Genomic DNA, 14,276 nt, shown 5'->3' on the forward strand with positions numbered 1-14,276 from the left:
ATTTTTCACCTCTTTGCTTTACGCCGTTTTGGGTTGTCTGGTAAGCACTAAAGCACTATGGAACTCTGCTCAATACTCTGTAATAACCTAAATGGGAAAAGAATTTGCAAAAGAATAGATACATGTATGTGTATAGCTGAGTCATTTTGCTTTACACCTGAAACTAACACAACATTGTTAATCAACTCTACAACAATATAAAATAAAAATTAAAAAAATCATTGATGGGAAATGCAGGGGGTGGGGTGGAGGTGGGAAGCAGAGCATGTGAAATGGTGAGACTTCCTAGGACATCACGTAGGATGATGCTTGCTTCAACCCAGTCCTACAGCAGCCATGACCTTTAACATTCGGTTATAAGATTTTCTCAAAATGATGTATTGAAATAACTCAAGTGTTCAAGGTTTTAACCTTCCAGAGTTTGACTTAACCAACACTGAAATTCTGCCCTTCCATATCTTAACAAAAATCCCCTTTTGCAAGAGGTTATTGAGGAATGTTGGAGAAGTAGCCACTTTAAGAAGCAGAAATCGGGCTTCCCTGCTGGTGCAGTGGTTAAGAATCTGCCTGCCAATGCAGGGCACCCGGGTTCGGGTTCGAGCCCCACATGCCTTGGAGCAACTAAGCCCGTGCGCCACAACTACTGAGCCTGTGCTCCAGAGCCCGTGAGCCACAACTACTGAGCCCGTGAGCCACAACTACTGAGCCCGCATGCTGCAACTACTGAAGCCTGCGCGCCTAAGGCCTGTGCTCCGCAACAAGAGAAGCCACAGCAATGAGAAGCCCGCGCACCGCAACGAAGAGTAGCCCCTGCTCTCCACAACTAGAGAAAGCCTGCGCGCAGCAACGAAGACCCAACCCAGCCAAAAATAAATAAATTTATTTAAAAAAAAAGAAGCAGAAATCAAGCTACCATAGAGGTGGACAATGGGAAGGCGGCATCGGTGGGGCGCCGAGTGGTACCCGGCTGGAGAGGAGGAAGACACTCAGCTCCGAGTGGAGGAAGATTGGGTTTTATCCGGGGTCGCGCGGGGGGGCACAAAACTGAAGGCTCAGGGAAGGCTCAGGCCAGGCTTCCACATCCAGCACCTACCAAGGACTGCCCTGTCCTACTCCCTCTGGCAAGAGTGTCTCCGGTTATTAGAAGTCTTCCAAGGAGACTAAGTTCCTCCCCTGGGGAAAATCTGTACTTTGCAAATTGTCATAGTTGAATACATATTGTTATGTTCCTTACGGAGCGGGGGAGGGTTTTAAAAAGGCAGAATGCAGCAACATGAAGGGGCTCAGTGATGAAGGGGGAGAACGTGAGGTTAGCTGCCTCTTGTTCCAGGAATTGCTGAGTTGAGGCCGACACCTCCTCCGCTTCTAGGGGCCGCGCGGCTGGGCTTCAACACCAGTGGCTCCACTGGGAGGTCCCCGGGGACGGCGACAAGACCCTGGAGAAACGAGGGGACGGGAACCCTCGGGCCCCCGACCGCGCGCAGAGCCGCCCCAGGGTTGGGGGCCGACTCCGGGCCGGTGCTCTGGCGCCCCTGGGACCTGCGCTCGCTCTGGACTGCAGGTGGTTCGTAGGAAAAACTGGGGCCACGTGTCTCTTGGGCGGGGTGTTTCCCCGTGAAGACGCCGAAGACCCTCGACCCTTCCCCGGAATCGTCCTAGTGGCGGGAACCGAAGTGGCGTCTTAGGAAGGGAGATGAGGCTCCTAGCCTCATCCGATTTAAAACGCGATCTCCTGAGCAGCTCTGTTCCGGGAAGAGCGCGCGTTTCAGGATTCCTTTCTAAGGTCCGGAGTTTGCAGAGAAAGTGATTACATCTGGCCAGACACCGCCCCGCCCCCGACAGTCCCTGGCGCCCAGTTCCTGGGGGCCGAAGTCGCGCGCCGCCCAGCGCACCCTGTGACCGGCTAAGAGCGCGGAAGGACGCAGGGGAGGAGGGGCGTCGGGGCCCACAGGGTCTCCCCCTCCGTCTCCGTGTCTGCTCGGACCCTGTGGGTCACCTGGCTCGCGCTGCGGGCGGCGGCGCTGGCGGCCGGACCTCAGACTTCCCGGGTGGCGATCGCGACCCTACCCTCAGGTCTCAGGTTCTCAAGGTCCGGACCGGGCTGGGTCTGGGCGCGGGCGCTGGGACTTGGGGCGGGACAGAGAGGTGTCCTGTTCAGGATCCGGTCCCACGAGGGCTGGGGCAAGTCGCCTTACTTGGTGTGAGCAGGAAAAAGAAAGCGCGGGGGCCAGCCCGCCCCTCCCCATCACCTCCCCGCACCCCCTACAAAGACCCGAGGGACACGCTCCCCATCTTCTCTCCCAATCGCTACCGCTTATCCCCTCGGTGGTCTCTGCAGTCTCCTGGCTTTAAATCGCATGGCTTTGCCAACGACGCCGGACTCACTTTCCCAGCCCTTCAGGCTTCCCTGTAATTAATCATCAAGTTGCCCTCACCACCCTGTGAGCACACCTGCTACTCCTGTGGTCTTCCCCGCATCAGTTCACAGCAATGCCATCTTTCAGAATTTCCAGCACCAAACCCTGGAGTCCTTCTAAGATTTCTCTTTGTCTTTTTTTTTTTTTTTTTTTTTAACCCAACCCTTCAACAAATCCCCTTAGGTGGAACTTCAGGGTGTATCCAAAGTCTAGTCGCTTCTTACCAGCTCCCTGCTACCACGTGGTCCAAGCCGCTCCCAGCTCTCTGGGCACTGCAGCATCCTCCTGTCTGCCCTCATCCCCCTTAGGTCTCTTCTCCAACACAAGGGCCAGAGGAATTCCATCGAAGGGAGATTAAACTGAGTCACTTAAACCCCGAAAGGCTGCCTATTTTTCTCTGAGTACAGACTGAAAGTTTTACAGCGGGGTCCCCGCCCTCTTTGATGTGTCCCCACTTTTTCTAGTCCCAGCGCCAGTTCCTTAGACAGTACCCCTACCCCGCCCCATGCTCTAGCTTCAGGGCCCTTGAACTGTCCCTCTTCCCTCCTGAGTACACACTCGGGCCCCTTCCAGACCCCACACCACCACTAGTATCTTCATGACTTGTACCTGGTTCTCAGGGAGACCTTCCATGTGCTCCGGATTTGAAATCACAACTTCACCCTCCTGACTTGCTTTCATTTCTTCCAAATTATCCAGCCAGGTATGAATTTTACTCAGTCTGGCTTACATGTCTGTTTCCTTGTCACCAGCACTACTACCACTAGACTATGAGCACGGAGATTTATTTTTCTGGGTTTTTTGGGCTGCGCCATGGGGCATGTGGGATCTTAGTCCCCTGACCAGGGATCAAACCCGCACCCCTTGCAGTGGAAGGGCAGAGACTTAACCACTGGACCACCAGGGAAGTCCCCAGGTTGTTGCTTCTGTCAGTGGATTCTTTTTCTTGCTGTATAATAGTCCATGGTATAAATGTACCGCAGTTTGTTTATCCATTCACTTGGTGAAGCGAATGTGTTGTTTCCAGCTTTTGGCTATTGCAGGTAAAGCTGCTGTGAACATTCATGTGCAGGTTTTTGTGTGGACATACGTTTTCTTTTCTCTTGGGTGTATAGCTAGGGGAGGAATTGCTGGGTCATATGGTAACGATATGTTTAATCATTGGAGAAACTATCAGATTGTCTCTAAAGTTGTTGTACCATTTTCCCTTCCACCAGCAACGTATGAATGAGTGATCTGGTTCTCTGAATCCTCACCAGCTTTGGGGTTGGCCCTGATTTTTATTTTAGTCACTCTGATAGTTGTATACTGTTTTAATTTATGTTTCCCTAATAGCAAATGATGAGGAACATCTTTTCATGTGTTTATTGGCTATCTGTGTATCCTCTCTTCACTGAAGTGTCTTTTGCTTATTTTCTAATTGCATTGATTTTTTCACTCCTGAGTTTTGAGAGTTCTTTATATATTCTTGATATTAGTCCTTTGTTGAATATAGGATTTGGAAATATTTTCTCCCAATTGTAGTTTGTCTTTTTTTTTTTTTTTTTTTTTTTTTGCTGCACGTGGGATGTTAGTTCCCTGACCAGGGATCGAACCTGTGCTCTCTGGCAGTGAAAGTGCAGAGTCCTAACAGCTGAACCACCAGGAAAATGCCCATGCCTTTTCATATTATTAACAGGCTTTTCCACAAAACCTTTAGGTGAGGTCCAATTGATCAATTTTTTCTCTTATGGATCAACCGTTTGGTGACAAGTCTAAGGACTCTTAGCTTAACCCTAGTTCCCAAAGATTTACTCCTATGTTTTCCTGTAAAGGTTTTATAGCTATACATTTTACATTTAATCTGCCAACACTGCACAGTCTTGATTACTATAGCTATATAGTAATAATTAAATTTAGGCACACTGATTTTTTTTTCAAAATTGTTTTAGCTATTCAAGTTCCTTTATTTTTTCATATAAATGTTAAAATAATCTAGCCTATATCTATGAAAGAACCTTGCTGGCACTTTAATAGGAATTGCATTAAGCCTGTATATCAACTTGGAGAGAGTTGATGGAGAACAAGATGGAAGCAAAGAGGGTTCTGTGCCCCTGAAGGCTGGGGAGAATCTGGGATAGAGAGGAAGCAGTGAGGGATTAGACCTGAGGCGTCACACAGGTTTGGAAGCACACTGTTTCTCAGAGGCTGAGGATACAGGTGTACCTGGAAGGAACAGCACACTTTGGATGTTGCTAACCAGTTTCCACAGGCCTAGTGATTCTTTTTTTTTTTTTAAGAATATTTTATAAATTTCTTTCTTTATTTTTATTATTATTATTTTTTGGGCTGCATTGGGTCTTCCTTGCTGCATGCGGGCTTTCTCTAGTTGCGGCGAGCGGGGGCTACTCTTCGTTGCGGTGCGTGGGCTTTTTATTGCGGTGGCTTCTCTTTTTGCGGAGCACAGGCTCTAGGTGCCTGGGCTTCAATAGTTGTGACACGTGGGCTCAGTAGTTGTGTGTCGAGGGCTCTAGAGCGCAGGCTCAGTAGTTGTGGCACATGGGCTTAGTTGCTCCGCAGCATGTGGGATCTTCCTGGACCAGGGCTCGAACCTGTGTCCCCTGCATTGGCAGGCGGATTCTTAACCACTGCGCCATTAGGGAATCCCAGGCCTAGTGATTCTTACAGGTGTGTTTTGTTTTACCCACACCATTTTTTTCTTCTACCTTTAAAAAAAAATTATTTTATATTGGAATATATTTGATTTACAATGTTGTGTTAGTTTCAGTTTCTACCTTTTGAATCAGGTGCCAACATTATAAAAATGGGAAATTTCGCATAAAAATCAGAATATCTGGGGCTTCCCTGCTGGCGTATCGGTTGAGAAACCGCCTGCCGATGCAGGGGACACGGGTTCGAGCCCTGGTCCGGGAAGACCCCACATGCCGCGGAGCAACTAAGCCCGTGCGCCACAACTGTTGAGCCTGCGCTCTAGAGCCCGAGAGCCACAACTACTGAAGCCCACGTGCCACAACTACTGAAGCCCACACGCCTAGAGCCCGTGCTCCACAACAAGAGAAGCCACTGCAATGAGAAGCCCGCGCACCGCAACAAAGAGCAGCCCCCGCTCGCCACAACTAGTGAAAGCCTGCGCGCAGCAACAAAGACCCAACACAGCCAAAAATAAATAAATAAATTTATAAAAAAAAAAAAAAAGGATATCTGGGCTCACATGCCAGCGTGGCAATTGACCAATGGCAATGAATAATCCCCTTTCTACTTGGGGACCTGGAGGAGGGACCTGGTGGGGGGCTGGGGGGTAAGGCAGGCTATTTAAGGGATTCCCTCCTGTTGAAAATGGGTGGCGGCCAGCACATGCTGTTATACAGAGCTTGAGAGAGCGTGCACTAGATAACCTGCTCATTACCTCACACTTTTCTATCTGCTGGTTTTTATGTTCTAGACGTGGTTTTAGGTAGATAGTGGAGGTATCAATAACCTTGCTACTCAAAATGTGATCCATTAACTAGCAGCATGAGCATTACCCAAGAAACTGAAAAATGAGGAATCTTAGGCCTGCCCCAGAACTACTGAACCTGCATTTTAACAAGACCCCCAAGTGCCTCTTCTGTACATTCAAGCTTGAGAAGCTCATCTCTTAGTACCACAGGGTGTGTTGTTACCTAAGAATCCAGGGAACAGATTCTATTTGGTTGGTGTACTCATTAAAAAAATTTAACTTTTAAATACAGTGTTTTGTAATAAAGTAACAACTGAAATCTGGATGCTGCAATTGGGAACCATTTTTATTTTAATCAAGTGATTTTTTCCCAGACGTTCAAGGGACATTTTTTGAAAAGCAGTAGGTCAATAAATAGCCAGAGTATTAAAAATTCTCCTGTGCTTTTATCTCTAATTCTTTCTGTGTCCTTTTATCTATAAAGGAAGCACTCTCAAATATGTTTAATGAGCCTAATGGTTTATGCTGATTTGTTCAGGGCAGTAGATAAATGGAAGCCAACAAAATCGGATAGTAAATTTGGACTGAGTATCATAGATAGAGCCGTAATAGAAGCAACTTAAAATCGTTCGTCAATAAGATACAGAGTTCGACATATGCTACTGGAGAGTTCTCACTATACTCGCTCTCAGGTCGTCCCCTCCCTCAGGTTTCAGGATTCAGACGCCCTGTGCCCCCTTCCCCGCGGGTTACACTGAGACCTAAGAACTGGGAAGCCCCGACAGTCGTGCAGGGCTGGAAGCTGCCGCGAGCGGCCTGTGGCAGAGGGTGGCTCAGTGAGTGTCCCCGCGCATTGCTCTTGGTCCTAAGCCAGCCTGAGATCAGCTGCCCGGCTAGGCCTCCAGGAAGGGCGGGGTCGCGCTGAGACTGAGCGCCAGGCCTGCTCATCGGCCCTTGGGGGTCCCCAGAGCCCCGTGGAAAGAGCTCATCCTTTCCGCCCACCGCGGCCTGCACGTGGCCGACGCCGAGGCAGAGCAAGTGGAAATGGAAGAGCGCGTCGGCCTCCCGGGCTCCCACTGCCGCGGAGGCCTGGCAGGCGCGGGTGGTGGCCGGAGCCCGCAGGCTCGCGGGGCCCCCGGGGACGCACGTCGGGGTGTCGCTGCCTGGACCCGTCTTCGGAGAGAGTCGGGCCGGGGACCTTCCAGGCGGTGGGCCTCGCGCCTGGGTCCCAGGTCGCCGTCCTTGCTGGACTCTGCGCTGCGCTTAGGGCCGGGCTTGCGGGCTCCACTCCGCCCCGCGTGACCCCCACTCGCCACCCTCCCTCCGACGGCGCTTTGCGGGGCGCGGCTCCGCGCCCGCTCTCCTCTCCTCAGGCTCCTCCCGAGGGGGAACCAGGGCCTTCTGGGCTCGGCAGTGCCCCACGTGCTGGGCGACGCGAGGTCACGATCCTCGGCGCCCGTGGAAGGGCGCGGGCCAAGGGTCCGCAGGTTCGGGCCGCAGGCGCCCTCACAGTCGCTTCCGGAGCTCCTGCATCCCCGGCCCCTCCGCTCCGTCTCCCCCGGACTCGGCTCGGGCACTGCCGCAGTCTTCGGGAGCTCCGGAGCCAGAGCCGGAGCCGGGAAGCACGTCCCCGGACGTGTCTCCACGGGCGGCGTCGCGGGAACCGGGCGCTGGAGGCCTGGGCGTTCCCGGTGCTGGGCTCTCGGGAGACGAGGTGCAGGCGCTGGGCGGGCCGCGTCCGGAGACTGGAGAAGCCGGGGCCGCTCGGGTGCCGGCGGTGGGTGTGTTTCCGGACACAAGCGCGAAGCTCGTGGGGGTCGCGCCCGCTCCCCCCGCGCAAACCTTGGATCGGACCCAAGTGATGGGCTAGAATCTTCGCACAGGGGCGAAGGAGGGGGAGGACGGACTGCTCATGGGGATCTGGGCTGCGGTGACTGCTCTGGGCCCGGGGGAGCACTTCCTGGAAACTCCGGTAAAATCCCGCGCCCGTGGCAGGGCGGAGGGTCCCTGGCCAAAGAGATGCTGGCCTACTTGGTGGCCTTTTCCTCAGAAAGAGGAGGGAGGAACGGGTGTCGCCGGGACTGCCTTTGCTGTGGCAGCGTCCCCGGGATTCTGCAGCCTTGTCTCAGTTTGGCCCTGCCCCAGGGGCCCTGGGTCAGTTCCTGAGTGATGGTCCAGATGAAAGGCCGCTGTGTGTCCTCGGGCTGCAAGGCGTGACGCTCTGGGGACCGTGCCCAGCCGTGCGCTCGGGGGTCCCCTCGGGCTCACACTGACACGCCAAGGGGTGGATGGCTGGAACTCCAGGTGTGGCTGACCAGGAGGTGCCCTGAGTTTCCAGAAGGCCCAGAGGAAGAGCCCTGGCTGCCTCTGGCACCTCTGGTTCAGTGCACCTGGCACTTACCTGCCTGACCTCTGAGTTCCGTGGTGGGGGACATCGTGAGCTCCCTGCCAACTGCCCACCTTCCATGTTCCCTGCCCAGCAGTCTATGTACTCAGAGTGGGAGAGGGGGATCATACCCTCCCTCCGGCTGAACCTGAGGTTCCCACCTGCTTCAGATGAAAAGCTGCTGGCCGGTAATATTTGGGATTGAGAGTGAATTTTAAGTGGTTTCGTCTCATGTGTACTCACAGAGCCAGGCTCAGAAGCTAAAGGTGGGCCTGGAGACACAGAAACAACTGCTTCCTAGGAATAAAAAAAAATTAAGATAGGAATCCCTATCCCCCAAGCAGGAAGGAGTTGGTGGCACCTTTTTGAGGAGGGTTCACGGAGGGGGACTCTAACTCCCCTTAGTAAATCACACTACTCTCCTGCCAGCAATTTGAATCTGCAATTCTAGGTTCAACATCTGTTAATGAAAAATCAATCCAGAGTCACTTCTTCCAGCGGCAAGGCAAACAGCTGAGAATCCTTGATAGGAGTGGGGAAATGGGTGCTTATAAACTGCTGATGTGCCACACCTGTGCTGATTCTAAGCGTACACAAACTCCTTAGAAAGGATGTTAGTCATTAGTATACAAATTTGTTTGATAGTCATACTTTTTAGCACTTTTCTTTTTTATAGCTACTTTATTTATTTATTTTATTTTTTTTTTATTTTTGGCTGTGTTGGGTCTTCGGTTCATGCGAGGGCTTTCTCTAGTTGAGGCAAGTGGGGGCCACTCTTCATCGCGGTGCGGGGACCGCTCTTCATCGCGGTGCGCGGGCCTTTCACTATCGCGGCCCCTCCCGTTGCGGGGCACAGGCTCCAGACGCGCAGGCTCAGTAGTTGTGGCTCACGGGCCCAGCCGCTCCGCGGCATGTGGGATCTTCCCAGACCAGGGCTCGAACCCGTGTCCCCTGCATTAGCAGGCAGATTCTCAACCACTGCGCCACCAGGGAAGCCCGATAGTCATACTTTTTGAGCCTGTAGTTTAAGTCCTGGTTGTTTATTGTATAAGTTTGTACAGTGTTACAAGTTTGAAATAAGTGTGTATAATTACACAGGCTTCTCTCTAATACTCTTAAGTTGGACGCAATTCCTGTGCTCATCTATCTGCTTCTTTAAATACCATATCGAGGGACTTCCTTGGTGGTGCAGTGGTTAAGAATCTGCCTGCCAGCGCAGGGGACATGGGTTCGATCCGTGGTTTGGGAAGATTCCGCATGCTGCCAAGCAACTAAGCCCGTGCGTCACAACTACTGAGCCTGTGCTCTAGAGCCCGTGTGCCACAACTACTGAAGCCCGCGCGCCTAGAGCCCCTGCTCCGCAACAAGAGAAGCCACCGCAACGAGAAGCAAGTGCACAGCAAGGAAGAGTAGCTCTGGCTCGCCATAACTAGAGAAAGCCCGTTCACAGCAATGAAGATCCAAGACAGCCAAAAATAAATGAATAAATACCATGTTGAACTTGCAGTCAAAGAAATGGTGTGTATATGGGGGAGGGGGGTGTTTAGAAAGCATGATAAAGGAAGTCCTCACTAGGGGATGGTTTACACTTTGTTTTTCCCTCAGAAGAGTTACTTTTTATTAGCTACCTGACACATTAGTACTTTATTTCCCTTTCATTGAAATTGAGAACTACGGAAGAGTAGAAAGAATTCTGTATATCCTTCACTGAGAACCAACTCTTGATATTTGTCACATTGATTCCCTCCCTCCCTCTCTCTCTCTCTCTCTCTACATATATAATTTGGGGGTTTCATTTTTGGGGCGTGCTGAACTATTTGTAAGTGGATTGTAGATATCAACACTTTACATATTTCAACATGTTTCTTGTTAGAACAAGGACCTTTTCTTATGTCATAAAGGCACCACACTCTAGAAATTGTATATTATAGAACATACAATCAAACACTATTTTACAATATAGTCCATGTTAAAATTTCCTCCACTGTCCTGAAATGTTCTTTCTCTTTGATTCAGGGTTTGAATCATGCATAGGACTTGGTTGTCTCTTTACTAATAAGATGACCTTCTGCTTTTTTGTTTTCATGGCTTTGACAGACCAGTAGTCCATTGGTCCCATTGTTGGTGATGCTAATTGTGGTCTTTGGTTAAGGTGGCATCTGCCCTCCAAGTCGCTATTGTGAAGGAATATTTTCTTCTTTGTAATTCATAATCTATGGGCTAGGCTTGCCAGAACTCTTCAATATCCAGTTAATAACCTTTCATTTGATAGTTACGATTGATTATTATCTGAATTGATTACACTGGTGGCTGCAAAAGAACAACCAACCCACAGGTTTTGATTGCAGGTGAAGAGGTCTGCCCTAATAAGTGGCCATGAAGGCTGCTGAGGGGACATTAGATGTTATCAGAACATGATCTTGGGAAAAGCCAGCTTCATCTCTGTCTGTGAAGCCCTAAACATTGAAACACACCCCCATCGGATAGATTTAGTGCAGTGTTTAGAGCAATCTGTTTTTTTAAATGAATAAAACAAGTTTGTTTAGGGCCTGAAGGCCGGACCACATAGTTTAGGCCACGTGAGCTTCGAAATCCGGGTAGATTCAAAAGTTCCAGACTCAGGGGCTTCAAGGAACGTGAACCGTGGGGCACTTCAGAGCCCCTATCAGGACCCTGGAAGAAAATGAATATCGGAATCTCGTTTTCCTCTTTGTTAAGTGGCAGGAGTGCCTCCTCAGTCTCCTGAAGTTGCAGGGCTCGCCCCGCAGTGAAGTCCCGGGGTCCGGCTCCCTTAGGCCAAGGGAAGACACACCCTCCTTTGGAACGTGGAAGGCAGGGACTCGATTTGGCAGCTGGGTGGCCGTCGCACCCCCAAACCTGTACTGCTTTCCGGGGTTCAGGCCCAGCCACTGTTTCTAGAATAACAAGGGTTTCTAGAGCCGTCTCCCCATTCACTCCCAAGGTGAAGGGATTTTGGTGCAGAGAAAACGAGTCAAACCAGGTGGGAGCCCGAGTCAACTCGGAGACAGCTGGGCCCACCCGCGCTCGGGAGCCGGAGGTGGGCGGGGAAGCGCCCTAGACAGTCAACCGGAGACGAAGGCGGCGCGGGGCGGGCGGGGCGTGGCGAGTGCGGGATTGCGCTGCCGGGCCGGGGGCGGGGCCTGGATGGGGCGGGGCGGGGCCTGGATGGGGGTTGGCCAGGGGAGCGGGGCGCGGGGCGTGGCCGGCCCAGGTGCTTAACTTTCCGCCGGAGGCAGCGTCCCGCCCAGTCTAGGTCCGAGCTCCGAGCAGGGTTGGTTTAGACGCCCTGAAGATGGGAAAGCTGCCCGAGCGGAACGACATCCCACCTTGGGTGGGGGCTCCCGAAGTCCTGAAGGAGCCCGGGGTGTTCCAGGTGCAGACGGGGCTGCTGGAAGCCGTGTTCCGTGAGTGAGCCCAGTTCTGACCCGAGTGCCCCGGCCCTCCTGGGCCCGAGCGCTCATCTTCTCACCTAAACAGGCCCCGACGAATCTCGAATCCCGTTCGTCGAGCAGGTGAGCAAAGTCATGCTGCAGATGAAGGGTCTGGAAACTTCGGACCTCGCCGAAGTCATGGTTTACGGCTCTTATTTGTGCAAGTTCCAGACCAAGTGGGTGCTCCAGTCCGTGGTCTGGCGGCACCGCCAGCGGCACAAGCAGGTTGAGAGGCCTCACGACCAGGTGCCCTGGACCGGTCTGTGCAGGTGGCCTGGTTCCCGCACCTCCAGCCCTCCTCACCCCTCCCTAACTATGCCCTCCGGGCAACCACCAACAGCGCCTCGGCCAGCACCCACCCGGGGAGGCCTCTGTGTCCAGGCTGTGCCCCAGACTCCTTGGCAGTGCCGGCCCTTGGTCCTAGGGACCCTGGAGTAAGGCTGTGAGAGGTGGCCGGGGCTGGCCTCCTGGGGCGGGGCCTCCCCACCCGCCATGTGGGAATGAGCCCAGTTGGCCCCAGGTTCTGAGGTTCCCGAGAATCCCAGGCCCAGGACGCCTAGCTGGGAAGTCCCAGAAAGGAACCTTGGAAAGAGGCAGAGAACTGTTCAGGCTCTTACCCTCTCGCCTCACACATGCCTGCTGTGGCTTTCTGGCGCAGGGATGGTGCAACCTGAGGAAGTCATGAATTCCCTCGACCTAGCTTCTCGGATGAAGGGAAGCCAGTTTGCAGTCAGACCAACCTGGGGCCGTGAGGTAGAGAGGAGGCTGCAGCCAGAGCTGCAGGGGGTCTGGTTTAAACTCTGCTCCAGCCTAACAGGGAACACCCGGCTGGTTTCTGGTCTCTGCCTCTGCCTTTAAGTCCTGATGTCCTTGCCCCCAAGGTTGCTAATTGAAGAATCAAATTTTAAGAGGTTTCTTGATGTGTAGTTGAGGTGTTGGAGATAACATCACAGGTGAGGTGGCCCTTGAGCTTAACCCTTAGTGAAACCCCTAAGGCTAGAAGGAGGTCCCAGAGCACAGGGTGAAAAAGGGCTGGGGGAAAAAGGGTCTGGAGAGAAAAAGGAAAAGAGTCTAGGAGTCAAGTTCTGAGATGCAGCTCTGACCAAAAAGTCAGATAACCTAGGAGAGATGTGATATTCTGGCACCGAGAGTTTCGTATCCTTGTAAACTAAGTTGGAGACTGCTGTCTGGGTTCTCATTTGCATTCAGCCTCCTGCTGCACATTATTTAGGTTGGAGTGTGAAGAAAATTCAGCCTTACAGATAGGTATACAGGAAAGGAGAACCTCACACAGGCCCCTTGAAGTGGTCTCTGGAATCCTCCACCACACTTACAGAATTGCTGCCCTGGCCTCCAAAGGGTAAGTGGGATTAGGGTGGATGAAGCATTACCATAGGTGGGGCTCACTCCTGAGGGTAGAGGAGCCATCAGAACGGGGGCTACAGTTTTCCCTAGTAGAGACCAGCCTGGTAGTTCACAGGCCAGAATGAATCCCCTCAGGGAGCTTTCTGGCCCTATGACCTTAGCCACATTCACCCTCCTACCCCCTCTCCCTGCTCAGGCTCTAAATTGCAGATAATAGCGCCTGACCTCATGCGAAGTTGTGAGATTTACGTAGGGTACTTAGAGCAAGCATGACACCAGAAACAAGTGCTGACTATCTTTTGGAGCAGTTGAACAAAAATGGGGGAGAAAAACTAGCAATGAGCCACTTTCTGCAAGAGGCGTGTGGCCTGTCCATCAGACAGCTGTTGTCGTCCTCGCTCAGTAAATGAATGGCACCAGCATTTTGGGCCAGTGGTTCAGGCCCCAAGCTAGAAGCCGTCCTTGATGCCTGACCACCCAAAAGGACTCCCTGCTCGAACCCAGTCAACTTGGCTTCCAACCTGAGCCCTTCCTGCACCTGTACCCGGTCCAGGCGCCCACCCCACCCCGGCGCCAACCTGCCTTGCCAGAACTGCTGAAAGAGGCTCCTGTCAGGTCTCAGGGGGTTCTCTTTTAGTCATCTCACAGTAGGCTCCTCAGCCAGACTTAATTCTTTTTATTTTTTTATTTTTTAAGCATCTTTATTAGAGTATAATTGCTTTACAATGGTGTGTCAGTTTCTGCTTTATAACAAAGTGAATCAGTTGTACATCTACATATGTCCCCATATCTCTTCCCTCTTGCATCTCCCTCCCTCCCACCCTCCCTATCCCACCCCTCTAGGTGGTCACAAAGCACCGAGCTGATCTCCCTGTGCTATGCGGCTGCTTCCCACTAGCTACCGGTTTTACATTTGGTAGTGTATATATGTCCATGCCACTCTCTCACTTTGTCCCAGCTTACCCTTCCCCCTCCCCGTATCCTCAAGTCCATTCTGTAGTAGGTCTGTGTCTTTATTCCCATCTTGCCCCTAGGTTCTTCTGACCATTTCCTTTTTTTTTTTTTCAGATTCCAATATATGTGTTAGCATATGGTATTTGTTTTTCTCTTTCTGACTTACTTCACTCTGTATGACAGTCTCTAGGTCCGTCCACCTCACTACAAATAACTCAGTTTCGTTCCTTTTTATGGCTGAGTAATATTCCATTGTATATATG

This window comes from Balaenoptera musculus, chromosome 12, assembly GCF_009873245.2.
Source record: "Balaenoptera musculus isolate JJ_BM4_2016_0621 chromosome 12, mBalMus1.pri.v3, whole genome shotgun sequence".
NCBI classification, from domain to species: domain Eukaryota; kingdom Metazoa; phylum Chordata; class Mammalia; order Artiodactyla; family Balaenopteridae; genus Balaenoptera; species Balaenoptera musculus.